This window comes from Balaenoptera physalus, assembly GCF_965194825.1.
Source record: "Balaenoptera physalus genome assembly, chromosome: 1".
Taxonomy (NCBI): Eukaryota; Metazoa; Chordata; class Mammalia; order Artiodactyla; family Balaenopteridae; genus Balaenoptera; species Balaenoptera physalus.
Window position 1 is genome coordinate 5284490 of NC_138882.1, and position 25118 is coordinate 5309607.

Genomic DNA, 25118 nt, shown 5'->3' on the forward strand with positions numbered 1-25118 from the left:
GTGAAATCCATCTCATGATACACAATCCAATCCAGGTTAGCCAAGGACTGATCACGCCATTCCTTTTCCCCAATGCTCCATATCTCCAAATCCTCAGATTATACGTTTTATAGCCATAGCCTATCTAAGTTATTCCTGGCATTTTGTACTATTTCCAACCTTGAATAACACCCGTTTAGTCCTGCTTTTACATCTAATTTGCTCCAGTGCTCATTCCCAATGCTTTCGTACAAAGATGGCCCCTTCCCAAACTCTTAGTTTTGACTTTTCTCCTATAGTACATCTTTAAGTATTTTTTCTAAAGGTCACACATGCAACACATTTTCTCTACCCCTTGAAAATCTGAAACCATCACTCCCTTTTAATCACATGTAAACAATAATTTGGCTATGTATACACTGTTTTAGCCACAACACCATGCTTTGTTCTCTGCAGTAAGTGGTCCGTTACTTCCCGTGTTTTGTGATACTAAAGAGAACACGTTAATCCCTTCCAATTTCTTGGATGAAGATCCAAGTTCCAGTGACTTACTTTTATCAATTATTGGTTAATGTTTTTACTTCTACTTAATCTACTACCTGCCTGAAATAAATCAAGCTAGCAATCTGAATCACCACCATAAAGGGTGTGATTAGAAAATTATTTTATCTGCTTCTTTCATTTCCACACAAAATACATCTTTTGCTCTATGATCAATGAGCAATTCTGCTTATTTGCTTGCTCAGGTTTCCTTGAACGGCAAGTCCCTTGATTATTTAAATCAATAATTATGCATTTTCATCTGGCACACAGCCTGCTTCTTACATACTGATGATTTATGAATCAACAGCTCCAGAATCTCATTTCCAACCCTACCGGCTGGATCTCTCTGCCTGATTAGCCAAACCAGAAACGTCTAAAATCTTGACCACTTCAAATCCATTCTACTCTGTATTCCCTCCTCAGTGAATGGCACTGCCACCCAGTCATATATTTCCTAGGCCATCCCAGACCCTTTGACTCCCTCACCTGCACGAGTCCCCAACTCCCATTAATTCTACCTCCCAAACCCTCTCTCTGCTTCTCCCAGACTCTCATGATCCTTGCAGCTATTACAACCAATTAATTGTTCTTCCTGACTTTGGTAATGTAATTCCTACTCTCCACACCCACCATAATGATCAATCTCAAACGAAAACCTCAATATGCCACGCTCCTGCCTAAAACCCTTTAAGGAATGAAACTTTTCTTAGCCTTACTGGCTTGCATATAAATCCTATACTCTGGCCTTAATGAACCATTGACACTTCTTCCAAATGCCAGGCTCTTTCATGCCTGTGTGCCTCTGACACACTGTGCCATCCTAGCTGAAACACCCTTCCCAGCTAGCCTGCCTGCCTGGCCAACCTTGCTTCATACTCAGGTGAACCTTTATAAAACACCCCTTTAAGTAATCTGTCCCAGGGCATTTTAATGACTCCATTATCTGTGCATCTGAGGTCCTATAACAACACAAGCAATTACTATTTAAGGGCAGAATCTGTCTCTTCCTTTTTTTTTTTTTTAACCTCCAGTACATATGAAAGTCCAATAAACACTTGTTAAATAATCAAATTTAGAAAACAAGAATTTATAAAGAACACAGGTCTAACAATCAGGACCTAACTAGTTCAAATTCACATGAGCATCTACTGACACTTTTGAATGATTAAGGACAAGTTATCGCTCTGCTCTGAAGGAAAGCTCACAATGAGCACACAGTCTGCGGTGACACAGCAAGGCCCCAAATCCTTCTCCCTGAGGGACAAATACGGGGAGTTTTCTACCGGAAACAAGTGCCTGGAAGAATGAAGTATTACTACTTCTCAAAAGGGTTAAAGTGGAATACAAATAAAAGATGGTATTATTTCTTCTGCTTATCGTTACAGAAGAATTTCCTATGAGGATAAAAAAAACAAGTGATCCTTACTCACCCCTTTCAAAGAAATTTGTCCAAAAAAGCTTTTGACAGACTTTCCATTTGTTTTGGTTAACTGTGGGCACAGGATGCTGCTACAAACACAATAAATGTCCCTTATCATTCTGCCATGTCATTCAGTTACCCACACAGCAACAACGAAAGCCTGGCATAAGCACATGATCACTAGGCCAACCATTCAGCTGTAACACCAGAAAAAAGCATGGTAGCCAAACTGTAACCATCCACGGCAAAAGACTGACATACGTAAAGAGCTAAGATAAGTAGCTCGGACCCATCTTCCAAACCTGATTATAAAAGGCATTCCTTGTACTAAATAATTCATAGTAGTGAATTCTATCATAACAAAGCTGATAAGACCCCATGGAATACAAGCCAGTACTTGGGAACACTTTAATGAGTATGAATTATGTATAGTAAGGTCATTTGTTTTAACAGCCTTTTGTCTGTAACAAGCACTCACTAACCAAAAAATCATCACAAAAAAATAAAAAACTTATTAAATAAAGGAAAAATTTAATAGATGTTTCTGAATTAACACAGATTTTACATTTTGTCTTTATTTTAAAAAAGCTTATAAACTGCTGTTTCTTCATTTGTTTATTAGCACATATGCTCTACCACAGACACTGCTCTATATTCTGATTATTCCTGAACTTGCAAAACCCTCGTTTCTTTCCAGGCTAGTTTACAGTAAACTATGAAGTGGTTTTAAAAGATGTCCTATCACTTCCTTCCTTTGATGTTCCTAAACACCAGGCAAGGAAAGGAGCCCTACAGCCCAGTGGTAAAGGCAGGACTCCCAGCCGGGTCTCCCCACATCCCTGCCAGGGAACTTCTCCACTGACCCACACCCAGGGCTCCACGACATTCTCACGACCTGAGTTAGTCATAACAACAGAGTCTATCTAAGGGACAATTAGGTTAGTAGGACACAATCAGCATCTAGCAAAACAAACTGAATGTGTTACCCTACTTCTATGAAAACTCCTGCCTTGCCCCCTCCTGCCCACCCTCGTCCTTCAAAAACAGAAACAAGAATAATAATTAGACCTCTCGGCTGCTTGACCTCCTTTTTACTGTGCACAGACTTCTAATGCAATGAAAGTTAACAGAAAATTAAGAAAGAAGGGAGAAAAAGCAAAGCAGGAAAAGCCACTGACTCATAGTCACACAAAACTGTCCTAGCTTTTAATAAAAAGATTTCTCAACAAACTTAAGTAAATCATGGCTATACTTTATGTTTTAAACGCTACCTTCTGAGGAACTAAATTCGATCGCTGTTACAGTCTTCTTCACACCACAGAACCAAACAAGTCTTTGAATGGATTCTGTGGCATTGAGCAAGGCGGCTGCTGGGCAGACTTTCTCAGCAAACTCTGCCCAGTCATGTCACTCCTGCCTGCACCGCGGTGCAGTCCCCCCCTGCTCTTCTCAACACGCACAACAAATCATGCCAAACTTTTGCATTCACTAGAAACAAATGTACTTTCTCTGGCACACTTATCATGTGAAACTACGATTTTATGAAGATACTATCCAAAGAATAAGGATGCCTATTGTAAATTAATAGTGGCAATAACAAACATGTTATGCTGAGGAAGCTACCTAGGACTGCACGTGAGACTTTAAACATAAAGGGCTCACAGGAAAAAACTGAACATCTAATGAGTAGTGATTACAGACTTACCCTCAAAATGGAATTATATAATTGACATCTACTTCAGTTTTGTTTTCAGAAACCTTCTGACTCTGCAAAAGTCCATTCCTCTGACTAAAGAACTGATAAAATCTTAGAAAAATGGCAAACAGTAAGAGGCTTTAAAAGCACAGATTTATTAAGGATGGAAACAGCCTTATTTGGGTCTTCACAAGAAACACCTTACGTGTCATACTTACAGCTAAAGTCGGGCAGCAACACAGAAGTTAACTTTTAATTTCTCCCAGGATTCACTGAGTATTTACTTACCTTTTAGTGAAACTGCCCTTGTACGTGAGGAAGGCTGGACAGGCCCTGACACACCTTCCCCAGACATGCTCACCTGCTTCCACCTTCCACGCTGATGACCCCAGAGCTGCTCCCCAGCCGGACTGCTCTGCGGTGTTCAAGCCACACGCAACCACCAGCTACCTACTAGACAGGCCGTGCGGGCATCCCACAGGCATCCAAGCTCCACGTGAGGCATTCCCCACCCCCGCCCCACCAAGAAGCCATGTTTGTTCTTAACTCGGGTAGTTCTGACGAATGCACATTGAATGAGGACGGAGGAAGCGTTCTGTACTCTCGGCGTAAACAGCAGGACTCTGAACTCTACGCTGATCTGGTTAATATTTCTTCTCCTTTGTTCTTCAGCATTAGGCACTATGATAACTTTATCTAAAACTAAGGCAAAACCTGTATTTCCTTGTATCTTAGAGTATTTCCACTTTCCCTTCCCAAGCCAACAGGTGGGACAGTCACTGATTTGATGGTGCCCCGCGTGGGAGGACATCTTGGCACCGCAGTGACAAGGGCGGACCAGCGGTAAGCGTATTCTGTATAGAGCTCTGAGAAGGCCTCCAAAACCATACGAGACAAAGTTTGTCCTCCTGACCCCCATGATCACACTCCTTCTGCTTATGAAGGAGGACAGAGACAGTCACAACTGCAAAAGAATTAGAAAACGTAACAGAGATGAATAAACTCTTCACACTTAGTCAAAGACATCTAAACCCCTGCCTTCAATGAGGCAGCAAACACCAGGACACAAATAAAACATCCTAAGAATCTGCAAGAAAGTGAAGTCTCTAATGTCTTTATTTCATCCCATTTCAATAAAGAGCCACAGCTACTCAAAGGTGGGGGACAGGGGTAGGGAGAAAAAAGTGCTGGAACTGGAGATAAAGGACAATATCACCTACCCAGACCCTCTGCCGTGACTGTGGCCCATCCCAGACGCCCGTCCGCTTGCTTTCTTATCTTCTCCAAAACTCATTCAGCCACTTTTGACCGCAGCCAACGTGTCTACCAGTTGCTGGGAATACAAAAAGCACCGAGGCAATTCCGATCCACCAAGTTATTCGTAGGCGAGACATAAAGAGACAGACTTTGCAATATCAGGAAACAAGTATTCCGCCGGACGCCGTGGCAGGGACTGCCAGGACAAGAGCTGACGGGCAGGATGCCCAGGCAGCCTGGCAGCCAGGCCAGCCCTGCAGAGAAAACACCCAGGTGCGTCCGAAGGAGCTGTGCGAGCTGGCCGGGCAGAGGACGGGGACGTCCCGACTGACGCAGGGAGAGCGGGGCCACCACAAGCAGGGCAGGAACACAGGAGCTAAGGACGCAGCAGAGGAAGCACCAACGCCCAAACCGCAGTTAGGAGACTAAGGGATTGGAAATTATTCAAGACAATAGTTGAAGGATTTTAAACAAGGGAAAAACCTACCTAGAAACAGGTAGAAGTTGTTGGAGGTGTTTCTTTAAAAAATGAATCAATAGGTAGATAGAGAAACAAATAAATTTAACTTAGTCCTAAATTTTAAAAGGGGAGAAAAGTTAGAGGACGCTAAAGGGGGAATCTATTTTTAAAAAAAAAAGAAAGAAAGAAATAGCACTTCTTCTTGGTAATCTTACTTCTTCTTGGTAATTTTAAAGTATAGTATAGGATCACGTAAGTCTGGATTTTCAAATATAAACTAAATTTCTTCATACATCTCGTAAACCAAACTCAACTCAATACATTTTTTTAACAAATATATCTGAGGTCCCCTTTATAATAACCTTGATTCTATTTTGATGCTAGTTCCTGACCTGCCATTAACTAAGAAGCAAATAAAGAAGTATCAAAGCACTAGAGCTTTTACCCCTATTAAACACAAAACTTGAAACCATAAAGGTACAAGTAACTCTCTATAACCACATCACAGGAGAGGAAAGGGTCAATCTTCTGAGCACAGTACTCAAGACCTTTGGTAAGGTGGCGCCTTCCCCGGTTAACGCCTACGCGCTTCTCCTTGAGTTCATGAACATACAATGTATTTCTGGTCCATCTGGCTTGCCCTTTAAATGTTTTTTAAAATAATTATTGACATTTTGATTGTTCTTTTAAACTTCTAGCAATGAAAAATATGAAAAGATACTAAACAAAACGTATCTGTTTTGAAGTGGAACAACTTTTTACTATGTCAGCATTTGATGAACACAAATCAAATGATAATTTTCCATCAATTCGAATTAGTAATTATTCCTAAGAAGGGAATAACTTAGTTCAACATTTTCTCCATGAGGGGATTATTAGAACATCATAATGGAATTCATTTGGCAAATATATACAGTAAGCACCTTCTATGGGCAGAGAGAGAGGTTCCTTCCCCTTTACAGAAAAGCCAAACCACTAGGAATGGGCTAGCCTCTAAGGAAGGGAAACATAAGGATACTTAGTGAACATCTTAGTAAGTCAGGTTCAAATCAATGTCATCTGACTCCTGGTCCTGTTTTAATGTATGTCCTAATTAGAGGAGCTCAGTTCTTACTTCGTTCCTTGTTGCCCAAGCCTCTAATTTATACCTAATCACCCAACTGGTCTCTGTCCTGACTCCACACCCCTCCCCATCCCCACCAACTTCATGTCTGGCATACTCCTGTTTTTTCCCTGTCCTGGTTCCCACCTCACCCCACTCTGAGATCTTTCAAAAATTCAGAGTTCAGACACCAAGCCCAGGTCAGACCTTTACCCATTTCACAGAGTAAACCTCCCTCACACCATGCCCTGTGGGCCCCTGTGTCTGCCATTCACCCTATACTTCCCTGAAATCAACTGCTCAACTGTCCTGGACGTTCTCTCACTACTAGTATCTACCCAGACCTTCTGCCCCATACAGGCTCTGGGATGCAGCCATCTGCCATTCCCTGAATGGCCAGTTCTGACAAGAACGGTCCCAGGCCCTGCAGGAAACACAAATATGTACAGGACATGATTCACACCTTCCAGAAGCATATATTCCAGGGAGGAAGCTAAGACAAGTACAACTACAGGGAGAGTCGATAAGCACTAAAGGCCTAAAGAAGCAGAAGAAAGATTTCTTTGTACTTTTTGTACAACATTTGAGCAGAGTCTTAAAGGATAAAGATGATATTTAATCACTGAGATTGAACAGCTGAAGTATAAAAAAAATGGACATTAAAAGCAGCTAGAAAAGCATAAAGATAAGCAGAGAGGCCAGAAAGGGTACAAAATTTATCGAAAAATGGTAAGTTGTCAGATGGGACCAACATCTGGCGGAGAACAAAGACGTGAATCTGGAAAGGCAGGTCAGGGTTGAGGCTGAAGACAGAGGTCCCGATACAGAGCTGTTAAAAACGGGTGAGCCGGGAGCGAGCATACAGATAATACTGCTCACGCCTGTCTCCCATCTTCTGCAATTAATCAAAACGGAGTTTTAAAAGCATAAAGACAGATCTTTGTTTAGATTATTTGTCTACTCACCGTGGGCTACTTCCCAATACCCCCAAATTTCGTTCTTCCACCTGTGCACTGGTGGGACCCAGGAGGAACAAATGGGGAAAGGAGGGGCATGACGGGAAGAGACGCAGACTCGTCCTCACAGCCGCTGCAGGTCTCCAGGGAGCAAACGGCCTGCCCCTCTGCTTGCACGCAGGTGTGCCTCCCAAATTCAGAGAAAGCTGGCCTTGATTCGAAACTAAGCTTAACATCAAACGCTGTGCAGCCGACTGGATCATCTTGCCAACGGTCTCAGAATGCATACGCAAATACCCCACAAACTTCACAGTGAAGAAAAATGGATGTTCGTGTGGGTCTTAACTCTGGAAACACTGCCATTTAGAGGCTGACAACCCAGCTCGTGCACAAAAAAGGCCTAGGAACTGCAGCGCGCCCTGCAGGGACCACACCCCGGGAGACAGGGTGCCCTGGCAACCTGAGCACGTCGTCGCAGCCCAGGCTCCTTTTTATTCACTGAACCATTAATCACACTCCCGGTGATCTCCCTCCTAAGCCAGACACTCAACTCTTAAACTGAGTTCTGTGGATATTAATTTAACTCACCCTAAGACCCTGTGCTTGGCCTTTGAAAATATACAAAAATGAACCTGGACTCGATCCAGGACTTCAAAACCTTCTTTGTCAAGCTGTCTCTTCTTACATTATTTATGATCTACATATGTATATGTATATATATATTTTTTTAAGGTGGGTGTAGAAATGGTGATAAACAAAAAGGGCCTGAATTTATTGATACACTCCAAATTAATTAAAGAAAAAGGTAAACAAAAAAATCACTGATAGAAAGTAGTTTTAAAATGGCCACGTAGGCTTGCTTAAGTAAAGAACATACTTACACGTTAAGGCCTGTATCTGGGACAAGGAGGGCAGCTAGAAAGGACTCGAGAACCAGCCCCTTGTTATCGATGGAAAAAGGAACAGGTTAGTCATCACGCTGTCATCACGCTGTTCCCGAACACTTTCCAGCTCGGCCAGATAAGCAGGACAGGAAAGCCTGGCAAAGTCAAGCCCAGGAGCGAGAGAGAGAACTGCAGGTAGAGCTCGGGCCTTGGGGCCTGGAGGCAAAATCTCTGCTGCCAAGCTAAGGGCTTTGCCCTTAAGCAAAATGCAAACCATCTCGGGGGGTAAGGAAGTGGTAAGCTTTCACACCCTGCTGAGAAAAATACCCTAAAAATGCCAAAAATGGTGAGAATAGCACACAGCATAAGCAGTACACCAAGAGGGACCGTCTGGTTGGGGCAGAACTAAAATTAACACTTAGATGGACTGTTTTCTTTCGCCAGTTTGAAGTTGCATTTTCTCTTCTATTATTACTCAATTCTTATTCACAGTTATATGTATTTGTCTAATTTATTTTAATTGATTTATAACACTGATTTCAGTGATACCTGGCCACCAGTTGAGCTGAGACATTGGCTACATATGCTAGAAGGGTCTGATGACTAAGCGTGAACTACTCCAAGGGCCGCACACCCTCAGCGAGAAATGATGGTAGCAGTAGGGATGGACTTCCATCATAAATAATTTTTTAAATGAAAAAATCTTTTTTAAAAAGGCCATGTGGCATTTCTTACTGTTGCCTGAGGAACACCTCCATTAAAATCACTTGCACTACATCAGAGACCAGCAGCTTTCCAATCTGTGTATAACAACCGTCTGGGGTACTTGCTTTTAAATGCCAGTGCTTGTACGTATCCAATCAGTGTCTCTGACACAGGCATTCTAAGGACCATAGTTTGAGAAACACAGTGATAAGACAAATGCTTTGAAAATACAGCCTACCACGGTGATGGCAAGAAGGTCACCATGTATTCTTGAACAGCTATACAAGTTTTCTAAAAATTATTTTCAATGTACAAATAGATATAACTATTTCAAGGAATTGTAAGATAAATCCTTTAGGATTGATTTGATTAATCTCTAATAACTGCTTTGTAAGATAGGATTTTCACTGAAACAGGGAACACATATAATAAACAAATGAGAACCAACTTAAGAGAGAGGCATGGCTACAGAGAAAAAGGAAACAGCCCATCATGATCTCTGAATCACGGCAAAAGAAGAAATTAACGGGAGAAACTGGTCAGTGGGGTTGCCAAACATTTCAGTCATACATACTGTGCAAGAAGCAACAAGGACACGTAAGTTATTGTCAATACAGCAAAATGACAAACAACAATGAAGCCTGGTCCTCATGAATCAAGGTATCTAATATAACGAAATGTGTATTTATGAAATACTGACCAAACAACCCTGTGATCACCCAGGAGCTTTCTGGCCTTTACTATCTACCTACCACCTCTAACTAAGGACTCTTTCCTAGCACTGGCCTCCATAACAGGAATTTCTTCTTCTTTGATCCTATTTCATAGTAAGAATATAGCAACATACCCTAACGTTCCTCGTTCTAGAGGCAACAGAAATACTTCCCCACTACACAGCTGGGCTCTCGAATATTTGCTGACTCGAATCAAGGCCCTGATATGGGCAATCAGAGGTGCAATGTCACTCTATCCTCAAGTCTTTTTTGAGCACGTACTGTGAATGCAACAAGACTGCTAATTCAAGCAAGTGAAAACAAAACACCACGCCTACTACCAAGAGCATGACAAAGGTAACACACAAGGCAATATGGACTATTAAGGAATCTAGTGGAATGCGGATTAGCAAATTCACATCCTTGAGTTTCAGTTTATTCTCACATTAAATGAAAAGGCCAGTTTAGACAATTTATAAGTTTCCTTCCAGTTCTGAAAGTATTTGATTTAGTGAATTACAGACTTAAGGTCTCCTAAGGGAAACTACAAAATAATGGTGAATGGAAAATGTGATTTTGGAACAGCTGTTCTGTAGTAGTATAAAATACAAACTGCAGATGACATATGTACAGGATAACCTGGGTACCTTTATCTCTCAGGTACAATCTCTGTACAACCTTAAAATATTCTGTTCAGAACAGAAAGACCAGAAATCTAAAAATCTCTTGTGTGGTGAAGAATCTGGGAGGGAAAAAAAAAAAAGTACAGATTTTGCTTGTTAAATTTTAAGTGTAAGTGAATAGAAGTAAAGATGAGGTCATGAGGTGACCCTAATCCAGTTAAGACTGGTGTGCTTTTAAGAAGAGGAGGAGACACAGGAAGAAGGCCACCTGACACAGGCAGAGACTGGAGTGGCGCACCTATCAGCCAAGGAGCGTCCAGGACGGCCGCCAACACAGAGGCTGAGAGAAAGGCATGGGGCATGTTCTCCCAGGAGCCTGCACGGAGAGCACAGCCCTGGGGCCAATTTGATTTCTGACTTCTGACCTTCAGAACTGTGAGCGTAAACTTCTGTTGTTTTAAGCCACCCAGTTTGTGGTAATTTGTTGTGGAAGCCCTGGGAAACCAATACAGGAGGTGTTAAGTACCAAACCCAGAGCATCCATCACCTGGACCATAGCAGTCAAGGGCGCCCAGAATAGCAGCGCCATCGTGAGCAGTGGCTGTGTAGTCCCAGGCTGGTGGCTTTCTGATCACGAAAGAGGCAGCAACTCCCTTGGTGGCCCGGTATTGGGAAACTTTGCTAGAAGCTCAGACTCCCTCCCAGCCACCAAATACTATTAAACATGGTGTAATAAATTCCTTCCTACTTAAAAGAGAGAGGGAGAGAACGATGAGAATGATTAGAAGAGCAGTGGGAGAAGCGCCTAATAAAATACAACTCTTCATCAACAGCTGATACTTTGAACACTCTAGGTCACAAAATGACAAAGTGAAGTTGAAAACAATATGCCATTCAACAACCAAAATATTTATCAAATGTAGAAACTTCATTAAAACTTTAGTTCAGGTGTATATTAAAAATGTTTTAAAAAATGCCATTTTTCACTGAATACCTCACCTGCTACTATGCTATTCTAAATGTGTCTAAATACCAAAGACTGTTTAAAAAAAAAAAAAACACACACACAAAAGAAGTGAATTTGTAGGTTACCATAAAAAATTGAGAATAAACATCAATTTATTCCTATAAAATCAATCCAACAATAAACATTCTTCTTGTATAATGTCTTTCAATTTACCTGTATTTGTTAAATAACAAACCATGCTTAGAAGTAAACTATTTGAAATAAGGACAAGCTATTTGGCTGAAATAAATTACCTATTGTCCAGTTCTGGGTATCTTTATGACAGTATGCAAACATATCCCATTATTTTACTATAGGGTTCAACAGTTAGATATAAAAGGCAATGGAAGACTGGCAACTCCTTACATTTTAGAGGTATAACAATTTTTCATAAACATGTCTAACTGTTCCATTTTTCCAATCATAATATAATAGAGGATATGTGGCTTTGCTATGGTTACAACCACAAAAAAATTAGAGTAATTTGCCAGTTAAATATGAGAATATGAGAAAACTATCTTAACAATAAAAAAACAGAACTGGAAGCACACTAGAAAGAATATTCTAATTTTTTCCATTTTTGAATCAGTATTTAAGTATCTTTCTGCAACTCTCACTTTTTTTGTTGTCCAAAATATAACCCCCAAGGCTCTTGTGGCTTTTTCTACCTGAGGAACTAAGGATGACTGTTCTTTCCCCGCAAAGTTCAGTAAAAACATTAACTCGTGCTGGGAACAATTAAATTATAAATATGGAAATCGCAGGGCAAAAGGGAAGAATGACTAAGGCAGAGAAAGTAGAAATGGCAGCAGAGCTGGGTAGGAGCCTCTTCAGATAAAGCTGGGCAGCAGGGCCTGCATCAGAAGAAACTGAGAAGACATGTGTTTCCCACCACAAAATGTCCTAAGAATAGAGAAAGAGGTGAAATGAAAGTAACACTCACTGAGCCTACTACCCTACTTCTACAAAGACGTTGTCATTTACTCCTCAAAGCAATGTGACCTAAGCTGAGAAAACTACGGTCTGAACAAATCAAGTAACTCAAGCAAGGTCAGAGGGTAGGAGAGGAGCCTGGGCCTTAGTCTTTTTCACATCACGGTAAACACAGAAAATAATATTTGTGCAGCAAGGTCACACAAAGAGAAGAGGCTGGTAGCAGCCGGTGGCAACTAGCCCTGAAGCTCCAAAGCCCCAGGCCCCGCCCCGAGGTGTCAATATTTCGGCCCACCCAGAACCCACTCCTGGCTAGGACTGGGAAGTCCTACTGTGTAAGCTCAAAACTGTTGCCTCTTCCATCCCACTCAGCCGCTTCTCAGCAGCTGCAACCAGGTCAGCCACAGCCAACTCTACTGAGAGCAAAGAGGCAGGGACCCCGCAAGTACCCCCAGGCCACAAACGCCGTGACTATAGCCTCTCCTTACAAATGCAGGCCCTTTTTAGAATTTTTTTTTTTTTTACTGGAAAAAAAAGTCTTTTATAAAAGACTTAGTCAATAAATAAATAAATAAAAACCTAAATAAAATGATTAAATTAGAATGCCAAAAAAAAAAGACTTTGTCAATTTTTCTAACAGGGAAAAAAAATCTGTGCACCCTCTTGCTCATGCCAGAAATTCTCTCTCACAGCGGCAAAAGCAGTCACTCCAGTCGACTTAGAACGAAAACTACTAGTTAAAGAAACACAGCAAAGCACATTCCTTCTAGGGCTATCAGTCAATCAAGCAAAGAAAAATGTCTGACATCAGAGTCCATCTTGGCTTAGCAGCAAGAAGGAAGCCGAAGAGAGGGCAAATCCACTCGACATCACAGGATGGGTGTGGGATCCCCCCGAGGCAAAGAATGACAGAAATCCCTGAAAACGTGAATAAATCTGAAAGAGGCTGATATATTTATGAGGCCTCTGAGATTAAACACAAAATTTGGCAATGAATAACTGGGCGTTACTCTGAGAGGACTGGGGAAGATCAAGAGACCGTCACAAGGGATCAAAGGACCAGAAAAGGCGAACACAGTGCCGTGGAAAATCCCTGTCAGCCCAAACTTCCATCCTAGAATCAGGTTTAGGCCCTTGGTACTACCTTCTAGGGCAGAGCTGGGCCTCCAGCCCGACTGTATGAAGAAAGTTTTACTGGAACACAGGCACACCCACCTGTTCAGGTATGTCCACGGCTACACTGGCAGTAGCTGTCACAGAGCCCATACAGCTCACAAAGCCAGAAACATTTACTCTCTCATCCTTCAGAGACAAAGTCTGCGAACCCCTGTTCTCTACAAAAGCAACCTGGTGTGAAAAAACTGCCTTTAACGACTTCCACTGATTATCAATAGAAGACCAATGGCAAGGTTTACAGAAAGGTCTATGTCCGTTAAGTAACAGAAAACATATACATTTCTAAAATTTGATAGACCAATTAAATAACTTCCATTCAGTTACACACTATTCCGATTAACACTTTGGATAGCTATTAGCGAACAGCTCATTGTATCGGCTCATTATATACATAGTATGACAGCTGTTATTTTAACAAAGGTTAAAAAAGAGAAGTTACCCTGCTCAAAAAAAATAAGGACTGCTTCAAGACCATCTATCTGTCCTTCTCATTCCCACTGCTCACTAAAAACCATGAAATATATTCTCTAAGTGTTTTCCTTATTCTGTAAAGATATATAATACACAGGGATAATCAAACTATTAATCACCAAAAGAGGAATCAGCAGTTTAGAGGTTTTATAACTCTAAGAATGAATGGTTCTACATTAGTTCTATGTATAAGTTCAAAATTTCTCAACTGCCGTTCTATCCTGCAAATAAATATATTTGATTACAATTATATAAATTCCCTATAAAATTGAAGGAAGGAAGAAATGAATTGAAACATTCGAAAGTATGAAGAAATGTTTCTTAAAACATCTTGCTATACATTTATAGAAATGCTGATAAAGTAATTGCTGGTAAGGCAATTCAGAGCAAACATTAATCATACATGTCATTTCCAAAACACCCTTAGTATTATGCTAAGTTTGCTGCCATGTTTTATGAATGATGTAGTAAAACACCTACCCACATAACTCTTGAGCAAATATTTGAAGGGACAAATATATTAATTTGAATGAAAACAGGAATGTGGACAGAGTATTGCTTTATGCAGCTGCCCTGCACATTTTTTAAATACCAAAGCCTGTTTTAAAAAAAATCAAACAAAACCTGAAAAGAATTTTGGGGACCTATTACCTAATTAAGCAACTTCTTTTGCAAAACTGCATTAAGTAATCGTTATTCTCTCCTCTCCAGATGCCTTGAACGGTGGCTACATTAGTAATACTGGAAAGATACTAAAATATCAGACAGTTCCAAAGAAAACAGCTTTTGGCTCTAGAAACACCGTAAAACTCTCTAATGATTTCTCTGACTACATACTTAAGTAAAAAAAAAAAAAAAAGAAATCTACATTTCAGTAAATGCACAAGAGTCGGGAAGAAAACACTTAAATGTCTGCAATAAACCAGAGCCTCACACTGCCAACTGCAACCACCAGAAAGATGAAGGGAGTGGAGTATGAGATCAGATACTCCTGCCCACAGACTACACCCGCGTTCTGGTCATGTGGAAACTACAAAACTGAGTTTTATTATCCGGGTAGGTTAACACCCGAGGCCTCAAACCTCCCCTCCCCACCAGCACGCGGCCATCATACCAGGCGTGCTTTCCTCATTCTTGGAGTAAGTGCTGCTTTAGGGGCTGGAATAGCGCTCTTGAAACTGTCCAGCCAGGAGAACGTGTGAGTGGGAAAGGGCGTGGAGGGCGCTGCAGGTGTGACCCGAGTCAACGCCCCCGAGCAGCACAGCAGTGCAAACTAGGAAATGAGTCTGCACTCCAGGGACGGTCGTTACTTTTTTAACTGAAAAAATTTTTTTTCAACTGTCGGAAGAGTCCCAAGTAATTGTAAAAACGCTTAAGGATTGGGATTCTGACATTTCTTGGTTTTCATTTTCAGATAATTTCAAAGAACAAGGAGGGGGCTTGTGAGAGCCCCTCCCCCTCTCCATTAGTCACACCAACCGGTGAGTCCAAAGCGCGGCTAAACCTTGAAAGGAGACGAGCACCACGGGGTCCTAGGAACCTGCCGCTGCGCCCTCCTCATTTTACGCCTGTTTCTCTCACAACCTCCCCTTATCTTGCCCGTTTACCCCACACGCCCACCCCCATCTCACAAGCCCCCTCCTCGTTTTACCCGTTTCTCTCACAAACCCCCTCCTCGTTTTACGCGTTTCTCTCACAAGCCCCCTCCTCATTTGGCGCGTTTCCCTCACAAGCCCCCTCTCCTCATTTTGCGTGTTTACCTCTCAACCTCCCCTTATCTTGCCCGTTTACCCCACACGCCGCCCTCCTCCCTTGAGCCCCCGGGGTCGGGGGAAGTGCCCGCCCTCCAGCGGGAGCAGGGCCGTCCTCACCGCGCATTGGCTGCGGGGGCCGTCAGTCTGAAGGGGGCGGGGCCTCCCGCACGAGAGCCGAATCTCAGGACCGCTCGTCTTGCAAGGTCCCGGGCTGCCCCAGACCCCGGGAAAGCAACCAGCTTCCACTAGGGGTGCCTTAGCCTTTTAGTTTCGCCGCCCTCCTCCCGCCGTCCCCATAGTTTCTACCCCTTTGACGCCTCCGAGACGCAAAGTTTTTCAAAGCTCCAACATCTCTCCCCCACCCCAGCAAGCTCCCACCTACTCCAGGGCCAAGCGGAGGATGCTGCGGTTTTAGGAGTGAAGCAACCTGTGGACTGGATCTCCTCGACGGTAGCGAGGGATCCCTTCCTCTGGAAATGAAATTGCTTACGCTTTATGTTAACCGTTTTGGGGGCACTGGTCTTCATCAAGCGTTACAGCCAAGAATACTCGGCATCAATTCAGCAAGAGTTGCCACAAAGAATTAACAGAGTTAACTGTATCTCTTGTCTAACTATTCACCCTTTCAGTGTTTGTCTGATAGTACCAAACGTACCATAAACTTTTTGAGTGAAAGTACTATGCCATTCTCCGACCACACCCGGAGCAGCTCAAGCTCCTGCACAGACCTGATGGGTCTCACACACACATTCTGTACTTTATTCTGTAATGCAACCTGGCGAGACACACTGCTGTAGCCTGCTGGGAGTGTGCATACTCCTTGAAACTGCAAATTCCTCGGAGAAGGAATTAGAAACAGTGGTTCTAATTATAATGGGTACACAATGCTCTACAAACCATGGGCATCTGATCGTTTCAACTGCATCCTTACGATCAGTAGCCTCAAAGGAGGGGAAAAATCATCTCACTTCTGCAATATGTTTCTGACTTTCAATTCCATCACCAACAATGCTCAAGGATGGAAACATATCTTACTGTAAAATAAGTATATTTTTAGTATCTATCCCTAACAAGGACTGCAGCTGTGCAAGAACAAGATTCACCTGTGTGAAACATCATCTCCCAAGGCCTACAGTATATAGGAAAGAGGTAACAGGGATTCTTAAATCTCACTGTAGGATCCTTCCTCTAGGTTGTGTTGGCTTCCTGACCCTGTCCTGGGGCAACGTGGTCTTCTTAATTTTCTCCTTTCTCCTCTGCGCTCCCCTTCGCCTCTATGGCTTTGGCCTCAATGTTCAATGTCTTTATTTCTTTTCCATTGCCACTATCACCACCAATGTTCGCTACTGCCTTGCAATCCCTCTCTCTGACGTTTCCTAGTCCTGACAGAGTCCCAGTAAAGCTCCGTCTCCAACAGGTCGGTCACCCTCCCCGCACTGCTCAAGGCCGGTCTGCAAGCCTCCCACCACCCACCTCTCCTCAGAAGTTCGCTCTGCCCAGTCCGCCTGAGGCTGACGGCTGACAGCTGGACCCAACCAATCCGCGTGGAATAAATAACCGCCGCCGCCAATGAGCGTGCGGCGGGAGGCGGAACTTCGCCAAGTTCCTCGGGTCCCCAAACCGAGACCTGTTGCGCCGCAGCCGTGGCCGCGGAGTTTCTTAGTTACGGCGGCGGCCTCGGACGCCCGAGCCGCACGGGGCACGAGGCTCTCGCCACCGCCCACGACCGGACCAAAGCCCCCGCCCGCTCGGCCGCGCGCCCCGCGCCCCGCACAGCCTCCTCTCCCCCTGGCGGGGTCCCGAGGCCGCCGCGCGCGAGCCTGACCTCCCCTCCCGCCTGGCTCCCGCCGGCGGCCCCAGCCGGCGGGGCCCCGACCCGCGCGCCAGAGACACCGGCGGCGACTCACCAAGAAGCGGGGAGCTCTCCGTTCTCCGGCCGGCGAGGGACCCGGGGCGGGCGGGCGGCTCGGCCAGGCGGCGCCGCGCACAGGCCCGCTGGGCCGGGGGCTGTGGCTGCTAGGCCCGGAGCGCTGGCCACCTCCCGCCGCGCCGCCCCCGCGGACGCTGCAGGCACGGGGACCCACCCTGTGCACAGCGAGGCGCGTCCGGAGCGCGAGCTTAGCGGTGGCCCATCCTCCCAAGACTCCCGCTCCTCCTCCCGCGGCCGCTGCTGTCAGGAGTATAAACATCCCGGCATCCCCGAGGAGGAGGCGGAGCGTGCGTCGGCACCGCCCCCACGCCGAGCCCCGCCCCCGAGCCCTGCTCTGGCAGTACGATGCACCCGCTGGCCTCCGCGGAGGGACCCCCTCCACTTCCGCGCTGGAGCCCGGGCGGGTCTGGGGGAGCCCTCCTGTGGTCAGACCGAACCCTATTCCCTTCTTTCCGGCCAACTTCCCTCCAAGCCGGGGGTCGGCTGCTTTTTGAGAACTTTATGTTTAGATGCCCTATTTGCAAGCGGTCAGCTGAATTGGTGACAACGCTTTCTTCTTCTGGATCATAGCGTTTTGATCCCATCGTCTTTTCCTAGGTGATGTAACTGCCTCTGCGCTTGAGAAACTTACATTAAAGTAAGAGACCCAGCTTAGAGGACAGTGGCTTTTAGGACATTCCTGAAAGCGGAACTACCTGGTTTGGTCCTAAGAGTCTTTGGGGGGTGGAGGGACATTTGTTATATCCCAGAACCCTAGTACTTGGAACTGCAGAAGGAATGCTTTGAACTCAGCCGCTTCGCTACTTCAATAACCGGACACGCGTTACCGGAGGACACGGCTAGAAGGCAGTATAGAGTCAACCACACCTTGATTGTAATCTCAGCTCAGGGGTTATTAACTCTTGAGTATTATGTTATTTCATCTGTCCCAAGTCTCAGTCTCCTTATCTGTAAAAGGATAATAGTAATAATACCTATCTCTAGAACTAGACTAGAATTAAATGAGATACAGCAAAATGCTGAAGCACAAGAGCCTGGCATAGAAGTGCTCATTGAGGAGTTGCTATTACTCCTAGGTCCGTTCACTAGTTTGGCTTCCCAACCAAAGGGAGTCGAGCTAAGAATGAGTAGATTATAGCTCAAATGCTTAAAATGTTAAAGCTATGGAATTAAGATTTGGAAAGTTTATTTTTAGAAAGAAAGTAATTCAAAATCTCAATAGTAGATGTTGACTTCAGTGGTTAATAAAGTGTTAATAAACCTGCTAGACACTGTTCTAAGGAATAAAGATACAACCCTTACCAAGACACAAAGTCCCTGCTCTCATGGACCTTATATTGTAGAAAAGGTAATAATAATATAATAAGCCAATAAATGCATACTATGTCAAACGGTGATTCATTAAAAAATAAAGCAGGGGATGAATGGAGAGCCATTGGAGGGTGACCAAATCGACTTGGGTTTGCAGAGACTAGCTCTGCTGAAACTAGTCAAACAGTTAAAAGACTATTATTATAACAATCAGGTAAAAGATATTGATGACTTAAATTGTCGTGCTAACAGTGGAGGTGATAAGAATGGTCAGATCCCAGATATATTTCTGGGATATATATATTTCCCAGATATATTAAGATACAGCCAATAAGATTTAACAATGAACTGAACTTGGGGTAGGAAAGTGGGCAAGAATGAAGCCAATGATTTGGCATTTGAACCAGGTTGCTCTGTCAAGTCCCACCAAATCAAAATCAATCAAGTAAGGACAGTGTCACTTGAGTTATACACAGGCACACCCGGCAGGAAAAATAACCAGATATTCCCAGGATGAAGACATTTCAACCTGGTTAAGGTTTCTAAAAACTATCTTTTGTACCACCTTTTAGACATGTACATAGGTCGATAGGTAGATAGATAATCAATAAAACAGCCCTAATTAAATGAACTACACATTCGGATACGGACCAGACATTTCACTGGTATGAGGAAAACACATATCCCTCATGAACAGTGACTGATAGGGAAATGGATCAAAACAGAGCTCATGAAGCCCTAGAAGTATCCTATCATGGCTAAATGATGCCCAGAGTGTTGAAAACATCCCTATGTGTCCTGTTTCTTCACCTTAAAAGACTACAAAGCTACAGCTAGATAGTGTACAGTGTTTCAGAAGTTGTGAAGACTCTCCAAATCCAATGCACTTTCTATCTATGACTTTTCATCACCTCTGTGCTGATAGGGGAGGTTGTCCCCTTGCCCTGGGCCCCTGGCCTAGAGCAAATGCTCATGGAAAAGCGGAGAGTTCTGGCCAAAGAGGTTCCTCTGGTCCCAGGGATCAGTACAGCAGAGTCCAGCTTTAACTGCTTTTCTATTCATCTCCCCACCAAGCTTGCTTCAAAAATGCTTGCCTGGCTCCCTGAAATGCACTAATTACAGTCCTTTATACGTGCTACTTAGTGTTTATACCTAATTACCATGCAATACTTACCATTAACTATCAGATTAACTTCACCGTAAATGGTACTTGACACTTAAAACATTTCAGTTTACACCCTGTCTACATGTTTTGGTATTCAGGTAGCTTTGCTGGCCCACACAATGAAAAATACAAAGTAGAGGTAGTACTGATTATCAAAACCATTTTTTATCTGTAGGTTAACCCAGACCTGATATACCATAGCAGATTCAGGGTCAGTGCAACTTCTCTGTAAGGAGAGAAGCTTGCTAAAAAAAAATGTTTTCCTGATGAAGGATGATGAAGTCATATTAAAAATAATTCTCCTTTGAAAGAGATCCTAGCCAGTGGGATAGACCAGAAAGGTCTAGCCTTCTTGACTCATACATAGTGCTGGCAACAGGTGTACTTAAAAAGCTGCTAGTGATCCTGGCAGCCGCTGAATTTGGCAGCTGACTGGTGATGAGGCTTAGTCAAGCTGTTGAAATGTCTGGGCTAACCTGGGCCAAGAGGAAGAGGTCAAAGTGCAGACTGCAGACAACCCCAGGGAGATCACTTTCCTCGGGGCCTGGCTGTGGTCACTGTACAGTGGCAGAAAATAAATCTCTACCGTGCTGTGAAAACACTCACGGAAAATATTTGAAAGCTACTTTTTCACTTTCCTGGCCTCTTGCATGTGATTATTAACGGATCGTGCAGATGAACTTCCCTTTAAAGCAATAAAATCTGCCTTAATGTTATCCTGCCATCAAACACCTAGAATTCAAAATCACAGAAAGACAACTCTGCTATGTCCCATTTATCTAGTTCTGTACTTTGAGAATACAGTTCATGGTTTATTTTAGCAGCATACTGACGGCGGCTTTTTCCCAGCTATTTTTGTAGTAGTTTTAAAACTGAGGAATCATTTCAACACTGTATATATATATGTGTGTGTGTGTGTGTGTGTATGTGTGTGTGTGTGTATACACACACATATATGTTAGATATATATATATTTAACATAGGGAAATGTAATGTTTTATTTTAATTTTTAAAATATTTTTCTTTTATTTATTTATTTATTTTTGGCTGCGTTGGGTCTTCGTTGCTGCCCGCGGGCTTTCTCTAGTTGCGGCGAGTGGGGTCTACTCTTCGTTGCGGTGCGGGGGCTTCTCACTGCAGTGGCCTCTCCCGTTGCAGAGCACGGGCTCTAGGCGCACGGGCTGCAGTAGTTGTGGCACGAGGGCTCAGTAGTTGTGGCTCGCGGGCTCTAGAGCGTAGGCTCAGTAGTTATGGTGCGCAGGCTTAGTTGCTCCGCGGCATGTGGGCTCTTCCCAGACCAGGGTTCGAACCGTTGTCCCCTGCATTGGCAGGCGGATTCTTAACCACTGCGCCACCAGGGAAGTCCCTAATACTTTATATTGGTTGCAAAACAAGAAAGAAACGGCACAACTGGCCGTTTATGTTTGTATCATGATTTCCTCTGGACAGAATTCAACTGAATCTCTGCTTTTTGACTCTTACTACAAAAGCCAGAGGGCCAATATGCAGTAGGCAGAGTCAAAGCAATGAAGGAAATATACTCAGGAATGATTTTCCTTTTCACACTGGTACATCCCATCCTTGATGTGGGACCAAACTGAGGCCATTTCCCAGGGCGCCCTTTCCTCCACCTTGGTGGCAATTTCACTGATCTATGCTAACAGAAAACCCTGTTAAAGATAAATCTAAAGAATGCAGGTTTCTCTGGAAAATTTTGTGTGCATGTGTCTGCCCTGAAAGGGGGATGCTACAAATACCCTGTGATTTCACAGAGTTGAATGGGAATATCTCAGAGTCCTGTCTAATTTCTATCACCCTCTACCTCTTCTGTGCTCTCACTTCTGCCTTGGGATGCACCAAATTCATTCAGGTCTGAGCAGTTGAAACAGTTGTCTATTTCCTACGTAGGAAAGAAAATGGAAAATAATGTTTTTCTTCTTGCTTTTAATATTTCACATAGATAAATTGAGAGGCTGCTCTTAGACTACAGATCCAAAAGGGCACCCCTAACAAAGTCAATACAAGAAGTGAAAAGTTGCATCCAATGTTGTTTTCCTCTTTCTAACCCTCTTTGCTCACACTTGAGCCTTTATTGCTTAAAATATACATCTCCTCGATCTTTTGTTTTCAGCTGTTCTACTTAAGGGTGGAAGTGCATTTAAAAATACCTCAGTAATTTCTTCAGCAGTTCAATTGCACAGTTAATGTTCAATCTATTTGGAAATACAGGATGTGAGTAAAGCCAGATTTAGAATCATGCCATGTCAAACTCAAAGATATACCGAAAGCAGGCTCTCACTGTCTTTATGACAATAAGCCTAGTTAATCATAAACACCCTCAACACTCTCCATAATTCTACCATTGAATTCACCATCAGGTAAAATTCAAATTATGGAGACACTTTATTTCTTCTTTTTTATAATTAATTTTTATTGGAGTATAGTTGCTTTACAATGTTGTGTTAGTTTCTGCTGTACAGCAAAGTGAATCAGCTATGTGTATACACATATCCCTTCTTTTTTGGATTTCCTTCCCATTTAGGTCATCACAGAGCACCGAGTAGAGTTCCCTGTGCTACACAGTAAGTTCTCATTAGTTATCTCTTTTATGCCTAGTAGTGTGTATATGTCAATCCCAATCTCCCAGTTCATTCCACCCTCCCTTCCCCGCCTTGGTTACCATAAGTGTGTTCTCTATGTCTGTGTCTCTATATCTGCTTTGCAAATAAGTTCATCTGTATCATTTTTCTAGATTCCTCATATAAGCGATAGTATACGATATTTGTTTTTCTCTTTCTGACTTACTTCACTCTGTATTACAGTCTCTAGGTCCATCCACGTCTCTGCAAATGGCACAATTTCGTTCAAGATGTGGTACATATATACAGACATCTTATTTCTTTAATCACTGTCATATCAGCTTTTCTATGGAAAAGTTAGCATTATGTAGAGTAAGAGGCGCCTGGGACAACACTTCCTAGAACAAAACAGTCATTTCCAAAGCTTGAAAATTGGGGGCAAAAATCAGAAATATGCTTAAAAACTTGTTGAAGTTCCGATCCTTAAAATTCAGGGCAAGAACCTTTAAATTCATAAGCCATTCAAGTACTGGGTGAGGTAAACCAATATTTATCTATAGATTTATGGGATAATTCCTTCTTTGAAAGAGTAGAAGACAAACAGTAGACTGTCACCCATGGAAACCGCAAACAGTCCTAAATGGACAATTTTGTTAGATTTGCCCATTAGTGTTATTTATTGCTATATAACTAATAGGTTTATTTAATCTGCAGAACTTTTAAATTATTTATATAAACATCTACTTATTTTATATTATTATTATTTTTAAAATATAAATTACTTTTAAAGTTGCTCATATATATATATATAAATAACTTTTAAAAATTATTTAAGAATTTATAAATATACACACACATAATGTATAGTTTGGGCAACCAAAGTATGCAACTTTAAAAATTCTGTTTTGTTTTTGTCTTTTCCTCGCTTATATTGAAAGGTAAAGACAATCACTTTTTTCTGAAGACAAGTAAATAATAAACATATTACTTCTTCATGTTCTAAATTACATGAAATTAATACTTCCATCAGGCCTATATCTTGTAACTCCAGTCTAAATAGTTAGGTATGTTTTACAGTTTTACAATAGGAAGTTTGTAGAACTGTCAGAATATAAACTAGAAATGACTGGAACAAAACATGAAAATTAGTCGTGTCATGTCAATGATTGGTTAGTTTTAATTTCCTATGTAAAATTTTCAATATACATTCCTGTAATTACTACATTACCAAGCCTTTATTACTAATACCTAGCTAGTGAGTTTATGGACAATTACACTATCTTGAAATCTAAATATGTAGAGAGATTATATTAAGTCAGAACAATCATATCATCTGAATCTTTGCTGCTGATTTTTTAGCCCCTGAAGGCTAGAATCTACTTTTATTACTTTCAGAATCTAATATTTTAATGCTTTTTATGGATAATCTATATATTTTCCTGTTTCATGATTCTTTAAATTTATGTGTGTACAAAACTATACAAAAATCAAAACCAATACCCTCCTCTGTTTCTTAACATATACTGAGATAAATCAGCTGCTGGATTAGGAGATCTTCACACCTTTGATGGGGCAGCAGCTCCTGGACCAGTTCTGGGACCAGTGTAGCTTTGGGATGGAACTTCATCTGTGTTTTGCCCCTGGGGTTCTACCTGGGATGCTGGAGTGTGACGTGAAGCAAAGAAAAGGTGGTGGGGCTGAGGTGGGGAACAGAGGTACCAACTGTAACAAAGCACATGGAGGTTTTCCAGGCATCACATCCCAGGGTAGCAAAAGGAGGATGGCCCTCATGCACTAACAGGCTTGCTATTCTCCTTTACTAGGAAAGCAGAGTAATAACCTGCCTTAAAGTAAAACATGAGAAACTTACAAAAGATATGGCCTAAAATTAACTGCAAGAAAAGAGTCCGTAAACTTGGGACTTCCCTGGTGGTCCAGCGGCTAAGACTCTGCACTCCCAATGCAGGAGGCCCGGGTTCAATCCCTGGTCAGGGAACTAGATCCCACATGCCGCAACTAAGACCCGGCACAGCCAAATAAATTTAAAAAAAAAAAAAAAGAGTCTGTAAACTTGCGAAGTAGGCTCTCAAATATCCTTCTCTAGTGAAATTAAAAAATGGAATTTAGCTCATCTTTCTGGCCTGTCCAAAAGCAGGAAGATGGGCTAGGTTCACATAAGCTTACCTGTTAGCTTACCTAAATCACAAAAGCTCACACACAAGCCAATTAGCAATCCAGCTCCAGAAATACATGGAAGTAAGTCAAGTTGATCCTTCCTTCACTCTCATTGCCCTTGGTACAGAGTTTGGTCCTCCTTTATCATCACGGATTAACTATAAATTGTTAGTTTTGTAGGTTTAAGATTATTCAGTGTTAGTGCATGTTACTGTGGTTTGTTTTTTTTTCAATCTAAATCTTGTAATTAATATGTAGGCTTGCATTCCTTTGGTTTCTA

General features: G+C 42.6%; 1 protein-coding gene across 10 annotated transcripts in view; it reads right to left on the reverse strand.

Moving 5' to 3' along the window:
• Nucleotides 1–17876, reverse strand: part of NEK7 (NIMA related kinase 7) — a 145718-nt gene extending 127842 nt beyond the window's left edge. For 3 of the 10 annotated variants that reach the window (XR_014253617.1, XM_082425749.1, XM_082425758.1), the window contains exon 1: nt 17586–17875. The gene's annotated coding sequence lies outside the window, so the exon portion shown is untranslated. Of the gene's footprint in view, nt 1–3213; nt 3331–17585 lie in introns of those variants that run through there. The other 7 variants (XM_082425748.1, XM_082425752.1, XM_082425753.1 and 4 more) reach the window with 5 other exon arrangements.
• Nucleotides 17877–25118: the final 7242 nt, after the last annotated feature.